Raw genomic sequence first — 25,545 nt, 5'->3', positions numbered from 1 at the left:
GAAGGAAGCAGGAGTGGAGCTGAGTGTTAGTGAGAGGCGGCTGAGAAGGCGGGGTCCTGCTTCTTGCTTCCTCAGGCATTTGCTCTAAGTGCTGGGTTTCAGCCTGGAACGATGCAGCCTCTGCACTAAATTTGGTTTGGTGAACGTTCACGGCCCTGAATATAAACAGTGTTCTGGGCGTTCTTTGTGACTCTTGAGCCGAAACACTGTGGTGATCTCTCGTATCATCTGCTTGTTATGTAATGTGACAACATGGATATGAAATAGAAACCAGATGTCAGGGTGGAGCGGCTGAATTCTTCCTCAGCGAGCACCGCCGGGAGAGCAGGACTTGGGTTTCTCCTGAGTTACGGCGCCGAACGCCCTCAGAAAAACGCCTTTGGAGCGGTTTCTGGGATTAAGCGAAAGTCTAGGCTGAAGGTAAAGTACCAAGTCAGTACAATTAACTCTTTTTTAAGAAACTTGTAAGGGATTTTCTGTGCTGTTATGTAACTGCTCAGTGTCTTCCAGTGAGCTGGCAGCTTGTTATCAAGAATCCACTTAGAATGTTTGAACTCAGCCTCTGGGGGAGCTGGGAGCATTGTGCCACCTCCAGGTGCCTGCGGCGCGCTTCCGAGGGCTTGGGTGTAGAGGAAAGGGAAATCACCTTTTGCCTGCGACAGCCTTGCCCTTGGGTCCGGAAGCAATGAGGACTCGGAATGTGAGTGCCCTGCTACAGGTACAGGTCCCGGGGGAGTGAAGGCGCTGGCGGACAGCAGTCTTGGCACTTTGCGTTAGCAGATTCAGAGTTTCTGCAGCGGCTGAACCCCTGCACTGGGCTGGAAGTGGGGACACCCGGGGGCCTGTTAACCACACTGTGCCTAGATTACACCATGAACATAGATCTTTGTGCTTTTGAAATACAGAAAACGAGCTCACCTAGATGCGAAGTGTAGTTCCGGAAGCAGTATCTGGCTGTGGATGGAGGTTATGTATTCCACCAACAATATCTTCATTATTGTTATTTTCCTTTGGTAGCTGATCTTTCGGAGAGATCTGCAGATTCCTCACTTTGCTAAGACCCTCTGGAAACAGGGAGCTAAGTAACTTCTCACTCTCGAGTTGATTATAACCTCATGGAAGTGTGGAATTCTTGTTAGGAAAGACTGTTGCTGACTGCCAGGCAGGTTATCCTCTTGTCCTATGTCACTCGGGGGCCAGCTTGATCAGGGAGAAGGTGAGTGTGGCTCCCTCGCATCCCCAAGGCAGTGGACTCCCCCCGGTCTCTAGCTCTCTTGTCCCTAAGCTGACAGCTCATGGTCATAGAGGGCTTCCTGCATGCTGACCACCCCCATCTCACAGATGAGGATGCTGGGACCCAGGAAGGGTGAGTGATGAGGTGCAGGAAGGACGAGTGACAAGGCCCAGGGAGGGTGTGTGATGGGCCCGGCTCTCATCGTTGGGGGCGGGATGGGCCCGGCTCTCACCGTTGGGGGTGGGACGGACCATCCTTGGCTCCTTGCGGCTCGTTGCTTTGCAGCAGCTCCTTGCTGTGTGGCCACTCACTTTGGGGGGAGGGGGACACTTTGCTGGGTGTTGCTGCTGGGCCTTGTGTTCCGTTTTCAGGTGGGGATCAGGAATTCTGAGATAGTGGCTAAGTGTGATGTGGCTCGGGGTGTGTGGAGATGTGTGTGACAGTCCCCAAATCCACAGTGGCTGTGGGGTGGCATTTCAGGCTGGTAGAAATGCCTCTGGAAAGAAAGCATGAAACACTCCAACATCCTCATTGCGTTGTGCTTGTTCTAAAAGGGAACGTGAAGAAAATCATCCCAGCAGCGTTTGCTTAGACCGAGTGCGGTCATGAGAACATTGTCTGAGTGAGGAGGGCTTCTCTCACATGTGTTTTCTTGAGGAGGAGTTGTCGTTTGGCTATTTAGCAAACCATGTTTAGGGTCCCTAGTGAGTCTGCAAGGTCCAGGAGGCAGGGACACCCACTTTTTCTAGGCGAGAGGATGGAGCTACAGAGACAGGCCTTAGTGACCACTGGGCCCTCGTATCTCTGGCAGGTCCCTGACTGGTGGTGGGAGGGGAGTTCCCTTTTATGGCCACTTGGTCCTTTGACGACTTGGGGTACCCACCCTTCAAACCTCTCTCTCCTGGGGCCCAGTGGCCGCCTCTGGGCATCACGGGGAGCCACTCTTGTGTCAGGGCCTCCAGCTCCTTAGTGCTCTGCTTCTAAACGGAACACCCTCCTGTTTCTAAAAGTAGCCCATGGTCCCCCGAGGGTCCTGGGCACAGCCCCACTCATCTGAGGATGACCACTGGGGCATGGACCCTACCCCAGGCCCTGGGCTTTGTGCCTAGGGCTCTCTTCTCCTTCCCTGTCAGGGTTTCTAGACCCTTTGTGGTCACCCAGGGTGGAAGGCAGGCACAGAGCTGGAGGGTGTGGCCTGAGATGGGCCATCCGGATGACTCGGGCCTCTGGGCTCACCAGAGTACTGAAGTCCGGAGGGCGAGTGTGGAAAGGATGGCGTCACCCACCCTGCCGGTGGCCCCTGTGGTCCTGCGGCTCCTGCTGCTTCCGGGTCACCCTGGGCCCAGGGCGCAGGGCCCCCTTGGGGAGGTGCACACTGGAGGCTCAGGCCCTCCTTGGATACTCCTGAATGCCCCTGTGCATCCCTGCAGCTCCTCCCAGAAGGTTCTCTCCCTCCTCTCTGGCTCCCTGGGGGTGTGTGGGAAACCAGGCCCAGGTCTCCTGGTTGTTGACTGGGGTAGGGTCCTGCCTTCGCCCCTTAGCATTCACTCCCTACCCCTTATCACCATGTAAAACCCTGTGGGCCCTGGGCCCTGGCTGCTCTGCCGTCACCTGGGCAGGGTGGGGGGCACATAGAGGGCACGTGGGGTGCCTGTCGTAGCCCCTGTGTTTGACCTTGTTTAGGTGAAGAGCACCATTTCCAGCGTACGTTTTGCATCATGACTGGGAAACCTACGAAGCGAGTGAGTCGGGGCCTGGATGATTTGATGGCTCTATGGGCCGAGCATGGACACATGATAGCTTGGCCCCGGGTCAGGTATTAGTCAGTCCTTGCTGGCACCTGGGCAGGGACACATCCGTGGATGGGGCCTGGCCAGGTGGCCTCTGAGGTCCTCTGTTGCAATCACTGACTTGCTGGACCTAGGTGGGGGCTCACCCACCATGGATGGGCCAGGTAGCTTCTGGAATCACTAGAGAGATGAATTTCTTTTGCCTTCTAAATGTATGAAAAGATGGGAAATGATAGGAAAATAAGTGGAAGTCAGATCTATTCAGGAAAATGACTTCCCAGGGAAGAGCTGGGGTTCCTCCAAATCCAGAACCTTCGGTTTCTAGAAGCAAGGCAGACCGAGGTCGGCAGCATTCTTTGAGACCTTGAGTGATGAAGTAGTTACTTAGGTACAGTGTTTCTCACGTAAAGCCAGGCAGTCTAGGGCACTAGGAATCATTTCAGCGTTGGGGAGACGCAGACGTTGCACTTGCCCACGGCACTGCATTCATCTGAAATGCTGGTGGCTACACAGCTCTTTATTGCTGTTCCTGCGCGGTCTCCTTGAACGCTGTCAGATTAAGGGCCCGTGTGGGCAGCAGCAGCCTCATTCCCAGTCGTATTTAGGGAATGGGGTCAGAGAGTACTTGCTAAAGCTTCCTGTGTGCACATGGAATTGTGTGTGCATGTGTGTTAAATAAATGTATTTCAACTTGAAAGACAAGTTTCATGGCCATGAGTCTAGGGATGGCTAGAATTTAGTCACTAAATGAAACTAAGCCACACCATCACAAATAATGTGAACATGATTGGAAAACAAACTCAGTTCTTATTCATTTACCTACAAGTCTGGAAACTTCTGGAACTTATTTCAGCATTAAAAGACATATATATATATATTTTTTTAATATACAAATATACAAAAATAAGGAAAAGTTTGAAAGCCTCTTGCCCCTCTGTCCCAGACCTGACAGTGGCTTCCACAAAGAAAGGGGCAGAAGCCGGGGCCGTCAGTGCCTGCAGGACGTTGTTGGCCTCACAGATGACCCAGACTCCCCAGTAATGAAGCCGCAGACCCACAGCGAGCCACTCACACCAGGCTCAGCCAAGCTGACGGGCCAGAGGAGTAAGGAATGTTCCCTGCCATTGTCCAGAAAATGTAACGAGGGTGAAGGTGTGCCAAGCAGACTCCCTGTGTCAGCCCCGAGGCGCCTGCCATCGCTTTCAGAAACCTGACTACCAACCTAGATCAAAACTGACTGCTTGGTCATGGCCATGCAGTTAGAAAACACAGCAGCAATCCTCAGATGAGTGTGACAATATTCATGTTACTCAAGCTGCTTTATCATCTGCATTTGAAGGAATGTGGTGAGCCTCCTGTGTGCGCCTACGTGGCAGTGGGCACCTCTGCCCCCCACAAAGGCTAAGAACACAGAGCCTGCAGTACAGGCCCTGCCTCCTGACATGCCCCAGGCCGGCTGGAAGAAAGTGTGGGACTGTCCTGTTGACGTGGGGAGGGGACGGCTGGACTGTGACGCTCACTGTGTGTTCTCTGCTGGGCCGTGTGGCTCCCTACAGAGACTCTGGGTGCCCAGTATTCACCTTCTCCTATGGGTGTGTATATATATTATATATACACGTATTTACTAACTTTAGAAAGCCCCCAAAGAGGCCTTGTTTCTGCTTGACAGCATCCACAGCATATCATTCCTAAGCCCCATTGAGGAGATTCAGAAGCAACCAGTTACCCCCGGAGCCTGCACGCTGGGCACAAGGGTCACAGCTTCGTTGACAGCTCCTGACCCCAGGAGCCGAGGGCCGGACATGGTAGGGCCTGGCAAAGGGGCACAGCCTTGTGTGTGAGGTTTTTTCGCCAGTCAGTCCCTTTTAAAAGCAGCATATCTTTTGAAGAACAAGAAGTTTACACAGGCATAAACAACTTACTTTGCGCATGGAGCTTTTAGGACGTTTCATGTCTGTTACGTTTATAGCCTCTGTCCTCATGGGGACTCCGAGTTCAGCAGCGCCTGAGCTGTTAATCTGCTTTTTCAAATTATTAATAATGAAAGTAACACCTTGCCACCACCTGGTATCATTTCATGCTTTCTATGTGCCTGGTGTTTACACAGCTTATCTCATTTAATCCTCCCAGCATGTAATAAAAATACTTGCAACAGCTACTGCTCCTGTGTGGACTCCTACCCCAAGCTCACCCCAAGCTCACACTGATTGAGGCCTTCCTAGCTCTGGGCTTTGTGAATATCCTGCTTTTATCCTCATTTATAGGTAAGGAAGCTGACTCAGAGAGGTTAAGCAGCTGGTGCTGGGCCCGCACCCAGGGGTCTGATGCAGAGCTGGTCCTACCTGCTTTATAAGCTGTGGCTCAGAGGGCGCTCCGGGGGCTCGAGAGGACCTGGCGGTCTGAGATGAAGACTGGTGAGGCCTGGGAGGCAGGCGCTTGAGGCAGGAAGTGGGACCTTGGGGCCGAGTGTTCCCAGGGCCATGGGGCAGGCCTGTGGGGTCTGGTGGGTGTCTGGGGTCCCCAAGAAGCCCTTGTCACAGGGCTTCATGAGAGTATAGGCGAGCGCCGCGCCCTGCAGTTGAGCGCAGGGGATGCAGCTGTTGTAGCCGCTTTTGAAGAGTGAGGGTTGAGGCCTCCAGTTGCTGCCCGATGTTGACAAGTGAGCAGTTTTTACAGAAAACATGGACAGCGTCAGGGCTGACTTGAATTTTTTACTTGAGGCAACAGCTCAACCAGTTCGTTTCCGCAATTGTGAGTTAAAAAAAAAAAGGAAAAACAAAAAAAGAAAGCTGACAATGTAACACTGATGAGAGGATTTTTAAGGGAGAGCAAGCCACAGGCTGTCCTGAGAAAGGAGCAGGGAGACAGAGGAAACGCGCCGCTGTGTCTTGTTCGTGGGGTGCTTGTGACGCTCTCACAGGACGCCCTGCGGACCACACCTTGGGTGCTCGGTGGCAACTGCAGAAGGGTGAGGTATGTTCCCCTTCACACCAGACGGCGGATCTTGATGGCAGAGGAACCAGGCATCAGAGGAGGACAAGTCAATCTGGGCGCGTCGATAAAAAGGAAGAGAAACTTATCTCACATTGTCAAGCTGCTGGGGCTTCCAGGGACCTTGTCCTCTAGGCCTGTCCCTGTGCCCTCCTCTCCCCAGGCCTGAGAAGCCAGGTGTGGGGTGGGAGCAGGCCAGGGCCAGGTGCTTCGTGCCCTGAGGCTCGAGTCAGGCTCTGTGGCCACAGGGGCCCACCCTGAACTCTGAGCTGGTCTCCTGTTCAGTACGCGGAGGTGATGACCTCTCCCACCCGGGGGCATTTGAGGACTCCTGAGGTGGCAGTGGTGATGCCCAGCCCAGCATGCAGAGTGCCCAGGCAGTGCCCACCCCTTTCCTCTCCCTGCCAAGGTGTTCCGGGTCATAGCCCCTTGCTTGGGGCTGTCACCACAATGCCATTCCTCGCACACCCCGCAAGTCCCTTCTATGGGTGAGAGCTTGACTCGAGAGACTATTTTGGGGAGGAGTAAGATGACCTGCCCTTCTCAAGAGTGAGCAGTTCTTAGATGACTACCTTGAGCAGCGATGGTGCTTCCTGCAGGGGTGTGCCCATGAAATGCTCTGCCCGAAGCACATTGCTGCCTCGCTCAGGCCCAGGGAGAGTGGAGGGTGCTATGCTCTTGGGCTGGGTCCTGGCTCAAGGGTTGGGGGCGGGAGCACGTCCACCAGAAAGTCACTGGTGGCTGGGCTGCTTCCGCTGTGTTGCTGGAAGAGGGGCAGTGCCTGCTGTGGTGTTTGCAGTGCTTGGTCATGGCCCCGCGTGGATTCTCCTTCCTGGTGGAAGCTGTTCCGTCCCCGGATTTTCAGCTAACCTGTCTGAGTTTTGATGAAGAGAGCAAAGGGTTTTGCTAATCTGGATTCCTGTGGAAAGGCCTCCTCTCTCTGCTCCTGTTTTCTAGCTTGGCAACTCTAGTGCTAGTTCTGCAATATTTGAATTTGAGTAGCCAGAAGAATTTGCTGCCAGGGTAGCCTTGCCCTTGACTTTGAAATGAACTCACCCGAGACTTCAGCTTGATGCCTCCTTTGGCTGATGCTGGGTTCTGGGCTTTGGCCGCCGCCTGCCTGTCCGTCACAAAGGACCATGTTCTCCAATCAGGATGGAGTTCTAAGCGTTTCACAATAAAGCCTGCAGGAGTTAGGGTTTCTGTTCTTGACAGCCTGAGAATGATACTAAGAATGTTTTCTGATTGATTTGGTGAGCTGTCTGTTTATAACGTCATTAGAGATTATTTTCCATGACTAGAAATTATTCTTGACCTCACAGTAAAGGACTCTGAAGCCCCCATCCTCTGCCTGTTTTTTTGTTGTTGTTGTTTGTTTTTATTGTTGTTGTTGTTTTAAAAGAAGTCTTGTAGCGTCAGTCTTAGGCGTAATCTCCTTGGCAGTAGTGATGGGCAAGGCATCTGATGGAGAAACAAAGCGCGGTGAGGTTTTTCCCATTCAGGAACCATACCACAGTAGCACTGTGGTATTTCATCACAATTTACTCCTTACTTTTTTTCATAAAGAAACAAATAGGCCTACGGTGACTCACCTGTAATTCCACACTTTGGGAGGCTGAGGCAGGAGGATTGCTTGAGGCCAGAAGTTTGAGACCAATCTGGACAACATAGGGACACCTTTTCTCTACGAAAAAAATTAAAAACATTAACTGGGCATGGTAGTATGCATCTGTAGTCCCAGCTGTTCAGGAGGCTGAGGTGGGAGGATCCTTTGAGCTGGGAGGTTGAGGCTGCAGTGAGCCATGTCATGCTGCTGCACTCCAGCCTGGGTGACAGAGGGAGACCCTGTTTCAAGAGAGAAAAAAAAAAACACCAGCAGAATTTAGAAATGTGGGCCAGTGTGGGAGCCTCACCTGGCATCACTGGCCTCAGGCTGCTGCTCTCACCCTGGAGCTGTTACTTTGAGAGCAGATCGAGGACTCAGCAGGCAGGAGGAATGTTCATGGCAGCAGCAGTCCTCGTGCTGCACACGCACACCACGGCCCCACCATCGCCCCTCATCATGGCTGGGATGGGAGACAGACTTTAGAAGCAGAGCCTGGGCAGAGGGAGATACCCCCTTCCAGAAGGGGCCTCCTGCTGCTGAGTAAGGGGGTGGCGCCCGGCCGGCTCAATGAAGGGCATGAGGAGTGCTGGCTGTGCTTGGCCTGAAGGGGTTCCTGCAGGAAGGCCTTGCTCCCCGATGGGGCTGAGGGACCCAGCTGAACAGCAGCAGCAGGAGGAATGGGCAGTGCTCTTGGAGCCCAGAGGAGGGGGCAGGGCTTGTCCTTCTGGATGGGCAGCCCCAGGAAAAGAGAAGCCCAGAGCCAAGGGCCCTTGCCCCAGGGAAGGGTCCCACATGGACCCCGAAGACGCTTCTCTCTGCAACCCTTCCTGACACCGCGTGGACATGATGGACGGAATGAGGAAAATGAGCTGCTTCTTTCCCTTCTCTCTCACTTCTCCCTCCCATCATGCAGCATGCAATTATGGAAGAGGATAAAGAAGGAAAGAGCAGTTGGAAACATTCCGTAAGAACTGGAGAGGGGAGGATCGGGTGTTTTTACAGCTCCTGGGGTTCTCCGGGGAACGAAGGTGTGCTGTGTCCACTTCTGCGTCTTCATTCCTGTTCTGCAGGAAAGCCCAGCCTGGCTTCGTCCACATGGATGGAGCAGAGTCAGGTTCAGTTGGGATTTTTTTTTCCTGCTCATTTGGAAAAAGAGGAAAAGACACTGGGATACAAAGAGGGCTTTGTAAAGAAGAGGTCTCCTTGGTCCTCCTGCCCAGGACTTTCTGCGATGGTGGAAATGGTCCATAGCAGCAGTGCCTGTCGGGGCAGCCACTGGTCATGCCTGGCTGTTGAGCTCATCGGTGGCCACATCAACACGTGGATGGTGTGACCGAGGAACTGGATTTCAAATTAAATTAAATTAAATTTCAGTTTAAGTAACCACATGTGACCAGTAGCTACCTACACCGCACTCTCAGGAAGGCTCTAGACGGAGGGTTTGAGGATCATCCTTTATCAGTGGTTTGAATGGATGAGGCTTAATCTGTTTGAATTTCCCAGTTGGGGTAAAAAGAGGGAATGCTTGTACTGGAATGAGAGTAGGTTCACAGCGCACGGCCTGGGCCAGCTTCAGCGTGTTGCTGAATTTATGCTCCTTCCCAAGGTTGTTCGGGAGACTGCAAGAGAAGTTCAGTGGTTTGAATGGATGAGGCTTAATCTGTTTGAATTTCCCAGTTGGGGTAAAAAGAGGGAATGCTTGTACTGGAATGAGAGTAGGTTCACAGCGCACGGCCTGGGCCAGCTTCAGCGTGTTGCTGAATTTATGCTCCTTCCCAAGGTTGTTCGGGAGACTGCAAGAGAAGTTCTGTGTTAGAGAGAGGGATGCGCTGACTGTGCTGGGGGAGTTCACTTAGTCGCAAGGAGCAGAAATTCCCTCAGTGGCATGGATTGAAAGGTACTTATGGACGGAATTCAGGAGAAATTCCTGGAGCACTGCAGGGAGTCCTCTGATGGGACCTCTCTTCCTTCTCCCCTCTCCCCTGCCTCCCAAGCCCCAGGACTTCCCGTCTTCCATCTGCTTGATCCCCAGCTGCATCCCCACAGGCTCTCTGCTCTGTTGCTGGTTTGACTTGTCTGGTGTGTGCCTCCCCTGTGACATGCTGGGAGCAGAGCGGAGCAGCTGTGCCAGTCCCTGGGCCGCAGCTGGGCTGTGCTAGGTCCAGGGTCTATGAGAGCTGCTGGGAGGCCACCAGTGCAGGTGGGCGGGACCTTGCTTCGTGATTCTGCCCATGACGCTTCTCACTCAAGGAATTAGCTTTTGTTTCCATGCATACTATTGAAAATCACTTAGCCAGTAAGCAAATGTTGGCCCTTAGCCTATTAAACATTAATACAAATAAGCACGTGCTGCTGCCCTCCCGTTGTGCAGCTGTGATAAACACCACTTGCCCCGCCTCATGTGCCTGTCTCTTCTGGTGTCGGCACCCCAGTGCCATGGTTGTGCGAAGGGATCAGAACATCTGCTTGAGATTAGACCATGTCAGCATTTTGTTGGGGTTAGGCACCTCCATCCTGGTCATTGCACCACGCTCTGTCCCTCTACTGAAATATCTCTACTTGGTAGTAGCCTTTCTGCATTTAAAACAAAACGAATAAACCTACTGTATAGGATGAACCAGTAATGAGGCATTCTCACTCTGACGTTGGCAGTGGATGTGTTGACGCTGAAAGGATATTCATGGTGGCAGGCTGTCCCCAGTTCCAGGTTTTGGATATTTGGAATAAGGTAGGCTATGACGGGCCGGGCGCGGTGGCTCACGCCTGGAATTCCAGCACTTTGGGAGGCCGAGGCAGGCGAATCATGAGGTCAGGAGATCGAGACCATGCTGGCTAACACGGTGAAACCCCGTCTGTACTGAAAATACAAAAAGTTAGCCGGGCGAGGTGGTGGGCGCCTGTAGTCCCAGCTACTCAGGAGGCTGAGGCAGGAGAATGGCGGGAACCCGGGAGGCGGAGCTTGCAGTGAGCCAAGATCGCACCACCGCACTCCAGTCTGGGTGACAGAGTGAGACTCCATCTCAAAAAAAAAAAAAAAGGGTGCTCTGTGGCGATGAAGGGATGCTTCCCGACTCAGTACATTTTGGAGGAAATAGTGTTCATCATATGACATAGTTAAGTCTCTGAGAGATAATTAAATGAAAACCATTCTAAATGTTTGATTAATGCCTTTCTAACCTAGCCCCTGTAGGTGGAGTGCCATGATTTCCACGTTGTTGGGTCCTGGATAAATGATTTAGCCACAGTCTCACGGCTCTGTAAAGAGTGGCCGGCTGTTCCTGTCGCTGCTGATCCTGTGTGCGCTGTGCACCAGATGTGGGTGGAATGAGGCTGCAGGGGCACCTGCCTCCCCAGTGGCTATGATGACTAAACCAGGAGGCCCCTGTAGAGTGCACAGCATTCACCCGGTGATGGTGTGATTGTAACAGCTGGGGTTGCTGGGACCCTAGAGGATCCGCGGTGTGCATGCATGTGAACTTCAGGATTCCCTATTTCCCTCTCAGGTGCAAGAGCTCTGGCGATTCCGGATCCCTACACGTGTGTCAGGTTCTGGAAACATCTTCTCTCATCTCCCCGTGATGCCCAGGGGCTCCCCCAGCCTCTAGAAGCTACTGCTTGTCCAGGGCGCCAGCAGGACAAGCTGTTGTCAAGCCTGGATTTGATCCTAGGTCTGGTTGCTTCCGGAATGCCCAGACGGGCCTCTGCTGTTCCCTGAGCTTGCTGTCAGCAAATGTTTGGTGATGAGAATTATTTGGTTTGGAATTTCTTGTTTATGTTTTTGGTCATTACTTTTTTATCATGTGAAATATGTTTTATTTTAGCAAACCTAAAGGCCCATGGCACACAGGTATCTCTTCCATGTTGTGCTAATTCCTCCCTCTTTTCGGTGTCTTCTCATCTCAGCATCAGTAGTGGTGGCCGTGTGGGGATAGAGGCACTTAGCAGCAGCGGCACCGGGAATAATGATTTGACTTGAGAGATCTGTGGGAGAGGCACACGTTGCTGCTTGAATTCCAAGAACGCTATTTACCTTTTCGTTTTGAAAGTTCACTTTCAAGGCCTCAGTTTTCTCAAAAGTTCTAAAGTGATAAACACAGTTTTTCTAAGATTTTTTTTGCGTTTGTGGCCTTTGATGTGGCGCAGCCCTGTGTCAGGTGGGGCTGAGCCCAGAGGGTGCTGAGGGGATGGGGCTCACGGTGACAGCGTGGCATGATCCCGAGACAGGACATTGGTGCTGTGATGGGCGCTGCCAGTGGGGCCTGGCATCCCCAGGCCTCGTTAGCCAGCAGTGACCCCGGTGATGCGTCGGCATTCTCATGCCCTGCTTCAGCTTCCCTCAGTTGAGGAAACCGCAGCACAGCGTGGCCCCACAGCCGCTCACGGCCAGGCGGCCAGGGAGCTGCAGAGTCTGAACTTGACCTGTGCACCCCCATCTCAACCCTGTGCTGTCACACCAGTGTCTGAGTTAAATGGCAGTGCAAAACTCTGGGTCCCATCTTCTAGTGGGGAGCTTTGTGGCTTGCCCACAGGTTGGTGGCACGGAGCGCTGCTCTCTGGGGCAGCGTCAGACCCTTTCTGGAGTGGCGTCTGCTCTGGAGGCCCTGGTCGGTGTCTGACGGAGCTGTGGGCCTGCCTTGTCCCCTGGCCAAGGTTTGAGCGAGCGCTGGCTGCTTGTGGGAAGGTTGGGGGCTCAGGCGCCTTCGTGATTGCCTTGTCCTCAGTCCCCACTTCTGTCAGAACTTACGCAGAGCAGCACGTGGGGTCCAGAGGCTTCTGGGGCGCCACCCATGCCCCTGACCCGAGGCTACGCAGGCCAGCCCTTGTAGGAAGCGGCGTAAGACTTAATTCCTTTTTTTTTTTTTGAAACATAAAAACAAACAGAGATGAGAGTTTTATTTGTTCCCTGCAGCCCCGCGAACATCTTTTGGAGCCAGCTAAAGAACTGATCATTTCTTTGGTGGGGACGGTCAAATACTGAAGGTTGAGGGAAAGTGAGGCAGATGCCTCCAGGATTGTCCGTTTGTGACAGACCTGGTGAGTGAGTTTGATCATTAATCATTAATCCACACTTTCTAAATTTATCTGCCCCGAAGAATCTCCCGGGCAGAGGTGGAAGTCCTGGTTCCCATGCCCCCGTGACCTGACTGAAGCACAGCTCCGGGGCCTGGCAGTGGACATGCACCCCGTTTCATCCCTGTCCGGAGACACATGTAAGCAGTGCTGCCTCGGTTTGTTGTTGAGTGACTTATTTTCAAGGAAAAAGAGCCAGAAATGATTAGATAAATGCAAAGTCCTAAAAAAGAAAACAGTGCTGTTTCTCTTAAATGCCAGCCAGAATCGTGACCCTGATCTGCCGAGGCCTTGCAAGGTAGTTGAGGCCGCAGGAAATGTCATGGGGTGACCTTTAGAATTAGAGTGTCAGCACTCAGCTGGCTGCCTGCATCTGAAAAAGGAGACATTGTAGCCAGTGAAATGGGGAAAAAACCGGAAAACCAGCTGGGCCAGGGCGCTGCAGGACTGGCTATGACCACCCTGTGCCACTGTCTGCAGAGTCCCTGGTCCAGGTGGGTATTGGCCTCCTGGGCAGAGTGCTGGTGTCCAAGCCCAGGGCACACATACGGCCGAGCACATCCTCTGTGTGCATGCATGTGTGCGTACCTGCATATGTGCATGTGTGTGTGCTTTGAGAGTGGTGGCTTTCTGATTGAACAAGCAGAGTGGTCAAGGACATGGCTCCAGGTCAGCCTGCGCAGGCTCCAGTTTGGTGCCGCCCTTTTCTTGCTGGATTAACTTTGGACCGTCCCTGAGCCTCTCTGTGCCTCAGTGTCCTTATGTGTAAAATGGGGGTGACAGCATCCTCAGCTCTGTCCTGCTTCTGTGAAGATGAAGAGTCCCTCTGTAGATACACGCATTGCCTGGTAGCTCTGATTACTGGCTCTTCCTTCAGCGCCCTGTAAGAAGCTGTTGCAAATGAAGTGTGAGTTGGTGACAGAGCAGTGAAGAGGCTGAGGAAGATAGTGGAGGGCTCTGGGGTACTTGTGATGTGGTTTGGAGAGACAGCTGCCCTAGAACTCACACAGGTGGCCCGCTTCTCTGGTCTGTTTGTGCAGAAGTCATTGGTAGTGATTTTGTTGTTGGTGGTGGTTTTGGTGAGGATGTCCGTTTAAGAAATAAAATGAAGTTGAACGGGAATGTAAACGAGACACAAAACAGAATGAAGAGCCTTCCAGAGGCTGAGCATGAAAGGAAACAGCAAATTACAAAGTGAGAATGCCAAGAGCTTTCTCCTTTAACAAACCAGGGTGCATTGTTCTCCTTTCTAATGATAAGGGAAGTCCTGTTTGCTCTGGGAAGTTTCAGAAAGGCCAGAGGCATATGAAGGGGAGAATCTCTCTGACTCCTCCTAGTCCTGTCACCCTGGGTTCGACTGTCAACATTTTCATGCGTTTCCTTCAGGCTCCCGTCTTGTCTTGTTCTCGTTGATTTGTATGTCACTAGCTTTTGGATGAATAACAATCTGCTCTTTTGCTTTTCACCCTTGACAGTTTACTATGGTCATCTTTTCACATTATTAAAAACCCTTCGCAGCTGTTCCCTAGCAGTAAAAGTCTTATCAGACGGGCGTTGTCCTGAAGCCGTTGGACAGTCTTTCCTGGGCCTCACCGGCCTCCACACACCTGCCCCCTGAGTCAGAGCAGAGGCCTAGCTTCTGTGGCCCTTTGTCCTGTCCTGAGAGCACACAGTCCTGACCTGGATGACGCTCACGTGACCTGAGGGAGGACTGGCATGGCCCCATTTTACAGATGAAGAAGCTGAGACACTGAGCTCCTGGCCTGGGTGGGTTGTGCTGCCTCCGAGGCCTCCGAGGCAGGCCCACCTGCTCCCCTTCCTTCCAGCTCCCTGTTCTGGCGCCAGCTCTGCTTGCTATCCTGAGCCTCAGCCGTGAGGAATTCTGGGGCGCCCACAAACACCTCTCTGTGCCCCAGCTGTTCCCACTGCTGTTGTCCCCTCCCAGAAGGAGAGCCCCACCCACTCAGAAGCCTGGGACCGACAGAGCTCTTCCCTCCTCTCCACCTTCATTGTGGACTCAATTTCCGAAACACAGTGGCACAACCTCCTTGCAGTCTCGTTACTCTCTCTTTTTTTTCCATCTCTGCCCTGGGAGCCGAGTAGCCTCCAGACTCCCTGTCAGCCTATCCACAGCTTTCAGAACCTTTCCAAAGTGCAGATCTGATCAGTCAGGCCTCTGCCAAGGCCCATCAGGAGCTGCCAGTGTCCACGTCCCCATAGCGGAGGGACAACCTCACTGAGTGCTCTGTGCCCAGGTTCAGAAGGGGCTGCCCCTGCCTGGTGATTGCAGACCTTGTCTGAGTCACTGTGAGGCAATAGAGGTAGATCATGGGGCACTGCTATTTTAGCATCAATGTGACACCTCAGTGACCCTGCGCTGCACGGAGCATCCACGAGCTTTCTGCCTGACTTGTGAGAATGAGCTGCTCTTCCTCCCATAGGCAGCAGAGGGTGGGCTGGGAGACGACGGGTGGGTATTTGCGTGGCCCAGTTCTCTCTAGAAATGTCTCTGTCAGATTAACAAGTGGCAGTTAGTAAATTGCAAGTGGATGATTTAAAGTCCTTCTGCTACTTTTAGAGTTCTAGGGGCCTGGCAGGTGCTTAGCAAATACTTGTTAAGTGTTTTCCCACTAGAAAGGTTTTCTAAGGAGGAAGGAGGCTGGTGTTCTCGCTGTCAGGGTTTTTATGCCATCCGCTGAGTGCAGGTGTTTTGGGAGTACCTAAACTGTATGTCCAGGTGATACAGGTTAGCTTCCCAGTATAGGGTGCGATGGACCCAAAACACAGGAAAACCCCATGGCCAGGCACAGCAGCTGGAGGCACAAGCGGCTGGAGGGAGCCCAGAGATGCCTTGTGCGTAGCCGCTGCTATGCTCCGGAAAGCCTGGAGGTGCCCTGTGTGTTGGTCTGGGGATCCCTGTGTCCGCAAGCAGGTGGGCCTCAGGCTCCAGCTCGCAGCTTCTGCCTGGCTCTTGACCCCTTACCACCTCTTGGTAGCAAGAATTTGACCTTTCTCCCATGCTCCTTCCCTGCTCTCCGCCCTTGTTAATGTTTTGCCCCTGCTGGGGTAGATTTTATCCCCCTTTGATTGTAGAGGGCAGGGCCCTTCTCAAATAGGGTTTTCTGGGACCCTGCGGTTTTTCAAGGTGTTTAAAGTTTTCACCATAGAAACTGAGGGCAGGGGGGCAGGCCCTGTTCAAACCTCTTTGGGGGAAGCTCAGAGAAATTAAGGCAATTGCTACGTTCAAGCTCTGGGAAGCTCCCAAGTAGAGAAGCCAGCGGGGCCCTGCCGAGAAGAGCCTTTTCCAGTTTATTATGTCAGGGAATTCGTGTCCCATGGACCTCCTGGCCCCTCACGGGATGCCCTTTGGGAAAAGCCTTCTGAGGACTGACCCAGCTGGAGCAGGTACCTGGGAAGGAAAGTCATTTCCAAGGGATTCTGGGTATGGAGAGCTGGCCGCTGGCCTCACACCTGAACCTGAAGGCCAGGTGGGTGGTCTCATTTCATGTCTATAGGGACATTCAGCTGTATTTTTTTAAGTAAAACTGTATTTAATGAAGCTTGCTATTTTTGAGTGATAACTTCTAATTGGAAATGTTCTTTTTCCCACTGAAAGGCCTGAGCAAGGTTTTGCTTTCAGTGTTGTTGGGTACCTGCTTCCCCCCAGCTTTTAGTCCCTTGTCATTTCTGTTTGGCCGTTAAAAGCACGGTCTAGGTCCACGTGAGAGACCCGGTGAAAGAGAGCCTCCTTGGCTTCTGGTAATGAACTTCCATCGCCCCTTCCAAATGAAGAAACAAAAAAGAAATAGGATCCTCTCGGCCCAGCCCCCCCCGCCTTAGTCCATGACTGTGGGTTATGCCTTATTTGACCTCACCCACTACTTGGCTTGAGTTCCCAGACGGGATACTTTGACTTGATTTTCTGGAATTAAAGAGATGCATTTTAGATGCGGGTTGGTGGGTCTCTATTTTCTGGGCCCTGCCAAGTATGCCCACAGGGGTACTGGTTTCTTGCTGGAGTGGTGGGGTCACTGCCAGCCTGTCAGATTTGCTTGGCTGTGGACTCCAGATGGACAGCAGGGCTCAGCCTCCACTGCTCATTTCAGCGCAGAAGCTCTCCAAGATCTTGTCACACATCTAACAAACAGCCAGTGCTGGAAAGGGGTTTATGCTCTAACGCAGAGAACAGTGAGCGAGGGCATCTGGTCTTCTGCCATACCAGGTGGAGATGACCTCAGGGTCCCCTGGGACTGCTTCTGCAGGTGCTCTGGGAGCCGGGGCGTTGCAGCACCTGTCCGGCTGGGAGTCCCTGTGGCCTGTGCCTGCCACACTCTGACAAAACACCGGAACACCCGGGGCCCCACCCACCATCCTGGCTGTCCCCCGTCTGCCCTGCCACGGTGGGCAATCACAGCCCCTGGCGTGGCTGTTTTGAGCTGGGCTGTGCGTGCAGCTCCTGGTGTGGCCGTCCTGAGCTGGGCTGAGTTGGGCTGTGTGTGCAGCCCCTGGCGTGGCTGTCCTGAGCTGGGCTGTATGTGCAGCCCCTGACATGGCTGTCCTGAGCTGGGCTGTGTGCACGGTCCCTGGTGTGGCCGTCCTAAGCTGGGCTGAGTTGGGCTGTGTGTGCAGCCCCTGGCGTGGCCATCCTGAGCTGGGCTGTGTGCACAGTCCCTGGTGTGGCCGTCCTGAGCTGGGCTGAGCTGGGCTGTGCGTGCAGCCCCTGGCGTGGCCGTCCTGAGCTGGGCTGTGTGCACACACCAGCATCCTGCCCCATCAGTTGCTGTGCTACAGACAAAGGAGGGATCCACTGGAGCGGGAACTCTTGCGAACAAAGGTTCTATTTTCATGCAAATGTAATCGGCAGCTCCCAGGGAGAAGGCCCAGCTATCGCCAAGTGCCTCTTGGCGATGGTGGACATTTGAAATCTTCTTTAGATATTTAATATGTGTGGACTTAGAAGAACCAAATAAAAAGCTCTCATATAGATATCGCCCTTCCCCCGACCTGCCAGCTAGGGCTGTAAGTAGAAATTAACCTAAATTAGGAAGATAATTGTTCCTGTGTTAATTGTAGGTTGTCTTTTAAAGCTGTTGTCATTTTCCAGGCCTGAGCAGCAGGCTGGCTTCGGGCCCTACCATGGGCTGCTGCATTGACACCCAGGAAAACCAAAGTTCCAGAGGGCGATCTAGCGGCCTGCCTGCTTTCCAGAGCGCCAGGGTCTCTAGATGATGACGTTTCTTTGAAAATCCCACTGCAGCTCTTTCTGTGTGCCTTGAGTCCCCCTGCCACCCAGGGGACCCCTCTTTGAGGGCGATCAGGCTGTCAGCCCAGGCCACGTCAACAAACACTGGCTATTTTCAGCAAGCCCTTGGTGTCACAGCTGGCCTGGCTTGTGCACAGCAGCTGGCAAGGCCCATCCCCAGTGTGCACTTGGCCCTGGCCAGCCTGGGCCAGCCCTGGCAGGCAAGCGATGCCTTGGAACGTTCTTACCCGCCATGCTTTTCTGTTTTCTCATAACGCCCCCTGGCANCCTGGTGTGGCCGTCCTAAGCTGGGCTGAGTTGGGCTGTGTGTGCAGCCCCTGGCGTGGCTGTCCTGAGCTGGGCTGTGTGCACAGTCCCTGGTGTGGCCGTCCTGAGCTGGGCTGAGCTGGGCTGTGCGTGCAGCCCCTGGCGTGGCCGTCCTGAGCTGGGCTGTGTGCACACACCAGCATCCTGCCCCATCAGTTGCTGTGCTACAGACAAAGGAGGGATCCACTGGAGCGGGAACTCTTGCGAACAAAGGTTCTATTTTCATGCAAATGTAATCGGCAGCTCCCAGGGAGAAGGCCCAGCTATCGCCAAGTGCCTCTTGGCGATGGTGGACATTTGAAATCTTCTTTAGATATTTAATATGTGTGGACTTAGAAGAACCAAATAAAAGCTCTCATATAGATATCGCCCTTCCCCGACCTGCCAGCTAGGGCTGTAAGTAGAAATTAACCTAAATTAGGAAGATAATTGTTCCTGTGTTAATTGTAGGTTGTCTTTTAAAGCTGTTGTCATTTTCCAGGCCTGAGCAGCAGGCTGGCTTCGGGCCCTACCATGGGCTGCTGCATTGACACCCAGGAAAACCAAAGTTCCAGAGGGCGATCTAGCGGCCTGCCTGCTTTCCAGAGCGCCAGGGTCTCTAGATGATGACGTTTCTTTGAAAATCCCACTGCAGCTCTTTCTGTGTGCCTTGAGTCCCCTGCCACCCAGGGGACCCCTCTTTGAGGGCGATCAGGCTGTCAGCCCAGGCCACGTCAACAAACACTGGCTATTTTCAGCAAGCCCTTGGTGTCACAGCTGGCCTGGCTTGTGCACAGCAGCTGGCAAGGCCCATCCCCAGTGTGCACTTGGCCCTGGCCAGCCTGGGCCAGCCCTGGCAGGCAAGCGATGCCTTGGAACGTTCTTACCCGCCATGCTTTTCTGTTTTCTCATAACGCCCCCTGGCACTCGACAGAGGCGTCACAGTTAAAAGGGGGCTGAACAAGTACCCCAGAGACTATTGTATTTGGCGTTTCCTTTGTTGGGAACTTGGATTTCTGTTTGAAAGTGCTTGGTAAAACCTGCCGTCTTCCCTGTCCCAGGCGCACACCAGCAGGTGGAGGCAGGCGCTGCCTTCTGAACGGCTCTTTCCTTTTGTCCTCGGTTTTCTCGAGGCCTGGCTCACTTATTCCATTAGTCATGATTAGATAAAGCTTTTAAAGAAAAATCCCCACCCCTTGCCTTACTGTGCCATGAACAATTCCTGAGTGAATGAGTGAAGCCACCCACTTTATAGGAGCCCTGGAGGCTGCCTTTCACGTGGATTTTCAGGTGGGCCAGGCCCTTTATAGAACCCTGGCCCTCCCCACAGTACCCTGGAAACACACTGAACATGGGGGGGTGTGTGTGAGTGCACGTGCGTGTGTGTGTACGTGAGTGCGTGTGTGTGCATGTGCGTGTGTGCATACGTGCGTGTGTGCGTACGTGCGTGTGTGTGCATGTGCGTGTGTACTGAGTGCATGCATGCACGTGTGTGCATACATGAGTGCGTGTGTGCGTGTGTGTGCATGTGCATGTGTACTGAGTGCATGCATGCACGTGTGTGCATACATGAGTGCGTGTGTGCGTGTGTGTGCATGTGCGTGTGTACTGAGTGCATGCATGCGCGTGTGTGCATACATGAGTGCGCGCGTGTGTGTGTGTGCATGTGCGTGTGTACTGAGTGCATGCGTGCACGCGTGTGCATACATGAGTGCGTGTGTGTGTGTGTGCATACATGAGTGCGTGTGTGTGTGTGTGTGTGCATACATGAGTGCGTGTGTGTGTGTGTGTGCCTGCTCCCATTTCAGGAGCTTGCCCTGCCTGTTTGATTTTTCTGAAGATTGACACTCCAAATCCTCTTTCCCTCCCAAACTCTCTCTGGCTGATATGGAAGGGCTTCTAGGGGTCCCCAGTTTTACCACATTCTCCCTAATCCACACAGGAGGTGTCCTTCAGCCACATGAAACGGGCCACTCATTGGTGCTGGACGTCCCCATGTCGCCGGTGCTTCAGGTCACGTGTTGGTTCTGGGTGTCCTCACAGCCTGGCCTTAGAGTGCTCTATTTCTTCATAGTTAAGGAATTAGCTCGGCTGACAGGGAACTAGGTAAGGGTAAAGTCTGGTAACATGGAAAATGTTAGTGCACATTTGAAAAAAAAATTAAATGTAGTAAAAATGTTGATAAATTTTAAGTTTGAATGACAAGACTTGAGTGAATTTTTGCTGGTTAATGTTGTGTCTTTTGAGTAAGCCATTTCAATGGAGTGTACATTTATATTAACTCTTGATGACTTTTTTATTTGCAATAATTGAATTAGAAAATAAGATACATTTTCTATAGTCGATAGAACCTTGTTTATTTTATTCTCTCATTTGTTTTCCCTAACTCAAAAATGGTGAGTGAAGATCCCGATGCTTTTTTAAAATTTAGGAAGTGGTGAGCCATCAGGAGGATAAGGTTAGCTGTCATTTGAAGGATGATTATGCAGTGAGGGTTTATGCAGATTTGTGCACCAGTGTTTACAGTAGGGAAACTGAGGGTTATAACCAGGGCATTCTCAGAGTTTGGGCAGGATCAGGCAGTGGGCAGACCCCTGGTGCCCCGTCAGGCGGGCACTTTGGGGGGTACTGTCCGCTCCCCGTGGGCTCCCACATCAGATGAGCCAGGTGGCTGGGAGGAGGCCTGCGTGCTCAGCACAGTGGCCGAGGGGCTGCTGCTCCTGCCCCGTGACGTGTGCTCCCTCCCCAGCCTGGATTTCCAGGGTCCGGAAGAGAAGACCTCTGCTCCTCCTGTCTTTTTATTCTTTATTGGCGTGGTGCTGGGCACTTAGTTGGAATTCAGTAAAGGCTTGGTGAGTGAAGAAGGAAAAAATGTTATTTAGAAGTGTTTTACTCAACTTCCTTGATCTGGAAACACGTACATATTATAACACAAGAAAAGTTATATGCAAAAACAGTTCTTAAATGACACCTCGACTAAGCCAAAAAGCAGACCTTTTCTTTTGTGGTTAGTGTTTTTTTGTATTTTATTTAAAAACAAAACAACCCCGAGAAAGCCTTCCCTATCTCAAGGCCAACAAGATAACCTTGTATATTTTCTCTTAAGGCCTTTGACGTTTTGTCTTTCATACGGAAGCCTTCGGTTTTCGTGTGGGGTGCAGGGTAGGGATCAGTTTCATTTTCTTTTCTCATTTTGAGAACCATAATGTTTGACACTTTCCACCCTTTCTCTGGGATAGCTGTGTGGCCAGCTCGTCCTCCAAGTGCAGTCTGTTTTGGACCCTCCCTGTTTGGGCTGCTCCAGAGCCTATCCTGGGGCCAGCAGGGCACTGTCTCCTTGAGAGGCTCTGCAGCCTCAGTCCCATGTCTCAGCCCCCTCCCTGAGACTTTACCAGCTCCTCCTAAGCTGTGACTTATCTGGAGACAAGTTCCTGTAAAAAGCCAAGCCTGAAACTTGATGAGAATTGCATTGACTCTGTGGATGAATTTGAAAGGAGGGTTGGCGTCTTGATAGTGTATTTGTGTGTGTGGCTTCTCTTTCCCTCGATTAGGTCTTCTTTACTGTGTTTTTTCCAATAGATTTTTATAATTTTCTCCATAAAAGTCTTGCACGTGTCCAGTTGGATTTATTCTTTATTCTTTGGTAGATTGTAGTTGTTTTGTTTTTCTGCTGCAGACAATATTTTTTTTTCCTTAATTAAGTTTTCCCTTGCTAGTTTTTGGAAATGCAGTTGATTTTGTACTTTATTTTATATCCAGTCATCTTATTAAAATCTTATACATTCTAAAATTTTTTTCTGTAGATTCTTCAGGGTTTCTGAAACAAAGACTGTCAATGTAATGATGCTAGCTTAGTGTCTTTCCCTCTAATTCCTGTGTTTATTTTCCTTGTCTTACTGTGCTAGCTAGGAATTCCAGTTCAGTTTTGAATAAGAGCAGAAATACTGGGCTTCCTTCCGTCGTCCTTGACATTAAAGAGAAGGTTTTTAACATTTTCCCAGTTTAAGCGTGATGTTTGACATAGGTTATTTTAGATTCCGTTTTTCAAGTTAAGTTCGTGGATAGCTGTGTTCCATTAGCCAAAGGCTTTTCTCCGTCTGTTGTGATGATTGTATGGTGCGAATTTTCTTTAAACTTCCCTGATCTCTTCCCATGGATTCAACTTGTGATAAATCTTGTCATTTTCATACTTTGCTGGTGCTTCAGGATTCTTCATCTCTGTTCTTGATTTGGAGGGGACAATAATTTTCCTTTTTTAATGTCTTTTTTTTTTTTTTTTTTTTACTTTCAGGGATAGTTTATTTAAGATTAGAATTAATTATTCCTTGAAAGTTTGTAAAATTAACCTCAAACTATTTGGGGTTCATATTTCCTTGGTGGTTTGATGTTTTAACTACTGATTTAACATCTTTAATGGTTACTAATAACCTGACCTTTTAATTCCTGTCATACAGATTGAAAAGAAAGTTTTTAGGAGTTCTACTTAATCTAAGTTTTCAATTTTATTGTCATGGATTTGCTTCTGGTGTTTAAATCTTTGCTGGATTTGTCTCTGTGTACCCTTTTCATTTCCAACATGCCTCAGCCTTCTTCTTGATTAATCTGTATTCACTGTTTTGAGTCACTCTGGCTTTGTGGATTCCCTTAGTTTAAGTCAGCTTTCAGGGTTTTAAATGCCTTCTCTTATCTTCCTGGTACTTTCTGTGGCTGGCTGCACCCGGTGTTCTCTTTCTCCCAAGGTTGGATGTGCAGCTCACATTAGTTCTTAACCTTCCTTCTGTTATAAGCTACACATTTCCCTTGACGTAGGCGTTGGGTGCATACAACAGGTTTTGACACTTAGCATTTTCATTTCCATCCTAAGTTGTTAAAAGGTCATGTCAACAGTACAGCTTTGGGATGATGTAAGGAGGTGCCACTTAGTCTCTGTGACCTTTGTCCCAAAAACATACAACCCCATCTAGTCATGACGACATCAAACAAATTCTAATTAAGGGACATTCTAGTGAACACTCAATCAAGTTCTTGAAACTGTCAAGGTCATTAAAAACAAGGCAAGTCTGAGAAACTGCCGCAGCCAAAGGAACCTCAGGAATCATGAAGATAAAGGAGGGACTGTGGGGTCCTGGGTGGGGCCCCGGAACAGGAGGACCACAGGGAAAACAGGAAATCCAGCACGGCCGCAGTTCATGCTGATGGATCACTATTGGCTCGTGAAGTGTGACACTTGCCCCGTCGTGCTATAGATGTGACCAAAAGCCTCGTATTGTCCAAGAGGTCCCCAGGACATTCCCTGCCCTGGCCAGTGTCCAGCTCCCTGTGCACTTGTGCTTCCTGCTTGCATCAGACTCCCTCCTGCTGGGGTCACTTTCCCTTTTCCTGATGAACACATACCCTTAGGAGTAGCTTTAGTAGACCTCTTGGTGATCCAGTCCGTGCGCGTGTATGTTCGTCTGATCTGAAAATGCCTCTCTTTGACCAGCATGCCTGAGTGACTGTTAGGCAAAACTTGGAGGTGAGTTTTCTTTTTCTCCTTTCATCACGTTTACTGTACTCTTCTCATCCTTGACGGCCTACCTCAGCGTAGCAGCCACTCCTTCCTTGTCTGTCTGTGTCTCCCTGGCTGCTCGTCACATTTTTCTTTTGTCCTTGATGCTTCCAGTTTTGTCAGGGTGTGTTTGGGTGTGGAGCACCCTGTTCTCTTGGTATTTGTTTGCCTCCTTGTCTGTGAGTTTGTGTCTTTTATCAGTTCTGGAAATCTGCAGCAGCGCCCCTTTAAATATGTCTCCATTGTGTTCCTTCCTGCCTTCCCTTCCTTCCCAGTCCTGCAGAGGCAGCTGTCACACCTCCTCAGGTGGCTCTTCGGGGTTTTCAGCTATCCTTGGACTTTTACTTTGAGAACACAAAATACAGGATTTGGGCTCTCCTTCATGTTTGTATTTTGATTCCCTCTGCTCAGCTGATTTCTTCGGCAGGATCTTCTCATTCACCTAATCTCCTTTTCAGTTTTGCATGGCATTTATTGCTTAAGTCATTCATTGAGGGTTTTCTTTTTTTAAATGCATCAATTATACTTTTTATTTTTGAAAGTCTACTTTGTTCTTTTCCTAAAATGATTAATTTTGACAATTCTGTTGCTTCCTCGTTTTCATTACTTAAAATTTTTCAAGTATTTTCGTAAACTTTGTATTTAATCAAAACACACATGGGAAAATGATAGTGGATAAAACATGAATAGATTCTTTTCTTCAAAAGTTTCAGAAACAGTAATCGTCTAATGATGCGAGTAACTGAAGAACTTGACTGTCTTTTGATGTGTTTGCTGCCTTTTTTCACTTCTTTCTGTGTTGGCTTGTGTTTGCTTGGGAGCGTATGCCTCTCTGCTCTTACTGTTTGGAAACAGAGGGATTGGAGTGAGGAGGCCTTTCTTCCGATGGGCATGCCGCGTGCATTTCCTGGGAGCTGCCCTGGACTCCAGCCCCAGCATCCTGAACCCTGCGGCTCTGGGCTCGCCTTGGCCCTGACCCCCGTGCAGTCCTCCACCTGCTGCCCTCAACTCTGCTGTCAGCATAACTTGAGTTGCTTTCATTTCTCTTAATTATATATTTCTGGCTTGTTGGAGGGTTTCCTTACTGCTGGTGAGCCCAGCAGTGTGACAGAAGGTGTGTTTTATGCAGAACCTGGGGTTTCCACAGCACAAGAGCCTGTAAGGTGACTTGTCTGCCACCTCCCCAGAAACGGAAGTTTCTAGTACTTCAAAAGCCCAACCTTTAGGCAACTGTGTCTCAGCCCCTTTACCCTGCTGCGCTTCCTCCCCCGCCAGCTGGAATGACAGGTTCCACAGTGGAGACACGTGCTGGCAGCCGGCGCTGCTTCTCTGCCTCCACGAGCACCTAGCGACGTCCCAGCCTCGGTGGAACCCCTTGCTGTCAGGCTTCTCCTTCCTTACCCAGGAAGTGCAGGATGCAGGGAAGAGCACCGGCTCAGGGTTCTGGCTGCACCGCACAGCTGTGAACATGGAGCCCGGCCACGTGTTCTCCACTGCCAGCGGGGCTCCGTCCCCTGACACCCCAGCGTGGCTGTGTTCCTCCTTAGCATGGCTCCGTCCCCCTCCAGCGTGGCTCCGTCCCCCTCCAGTGTAGCTCTGCCTCCCTCTGTGGGGTCTGTCCCCTCACACCCCAGTGTGACTCTGTCCCCTCCAGCATGGCTCTGTCCCCTTCTAGCGTAGCTCTGCCTCCCTCTGTGGGGCTCCATCCCCTCACACCCCCAGCGTGGCTCTGTCCCCCTCCAGTGTGGCTCTGTGCTC

At 51.4% G+C, this 25,545-nt stretch overlaps 1 protein-coding gene across 10 annotated transcripts in view; it reads left to right on the top strand.

The window, feature by feature from the left end:
• The window catches only part of HDAC4 (histone deacetylase 4), a 356,361-nt gene that overhangs the window by 98,342 nt on the left and 232,474 nt on the right, over nt 1-25,545 (top strand). The window contains exon 1 of one of the 10 annotated variants that reach the window (XM_017875574.1): nt 126-420. The exons of 6 other annotated variants lie outside the window; for them this stretch is intronic. The gene's annotated coding sequence lies outside the window, so the exon portion shown is untranslated. Of the gene's footprint in view, nt 1-125; nt 421-634; nt 719-23,694; nt 23,755-25,545 lie in introns of those variants that run through there. 3 more of the 10 variants (XM_017875576.1, XM_017875577.1, XM_017875578.1) reach the window with 3 other exon arrangements.

This window comes from Rhinopithecus bieti, unplaced genomic scaffold, assembly GCF_001698545.2.
Source record: "Rhinopithecus bieti isolate Rb0 unplaced genomic scaffold, ASM169854v2 scaffold_7884, whole genome shotgun sequence".
In the NCBI taxonomy this organism is placed as follows: Eukaryota; Metazoa; Chordata; class Mammalia; order Primates; family Cercopithecidae; genus Rhinopithecus; species Rhinopithecus bieti.
The sequence above is the reverse complement of the archived record's forward strand: the minus strand, read 5'-3'. Positions and strand labels throughout refer to the sequence as shown.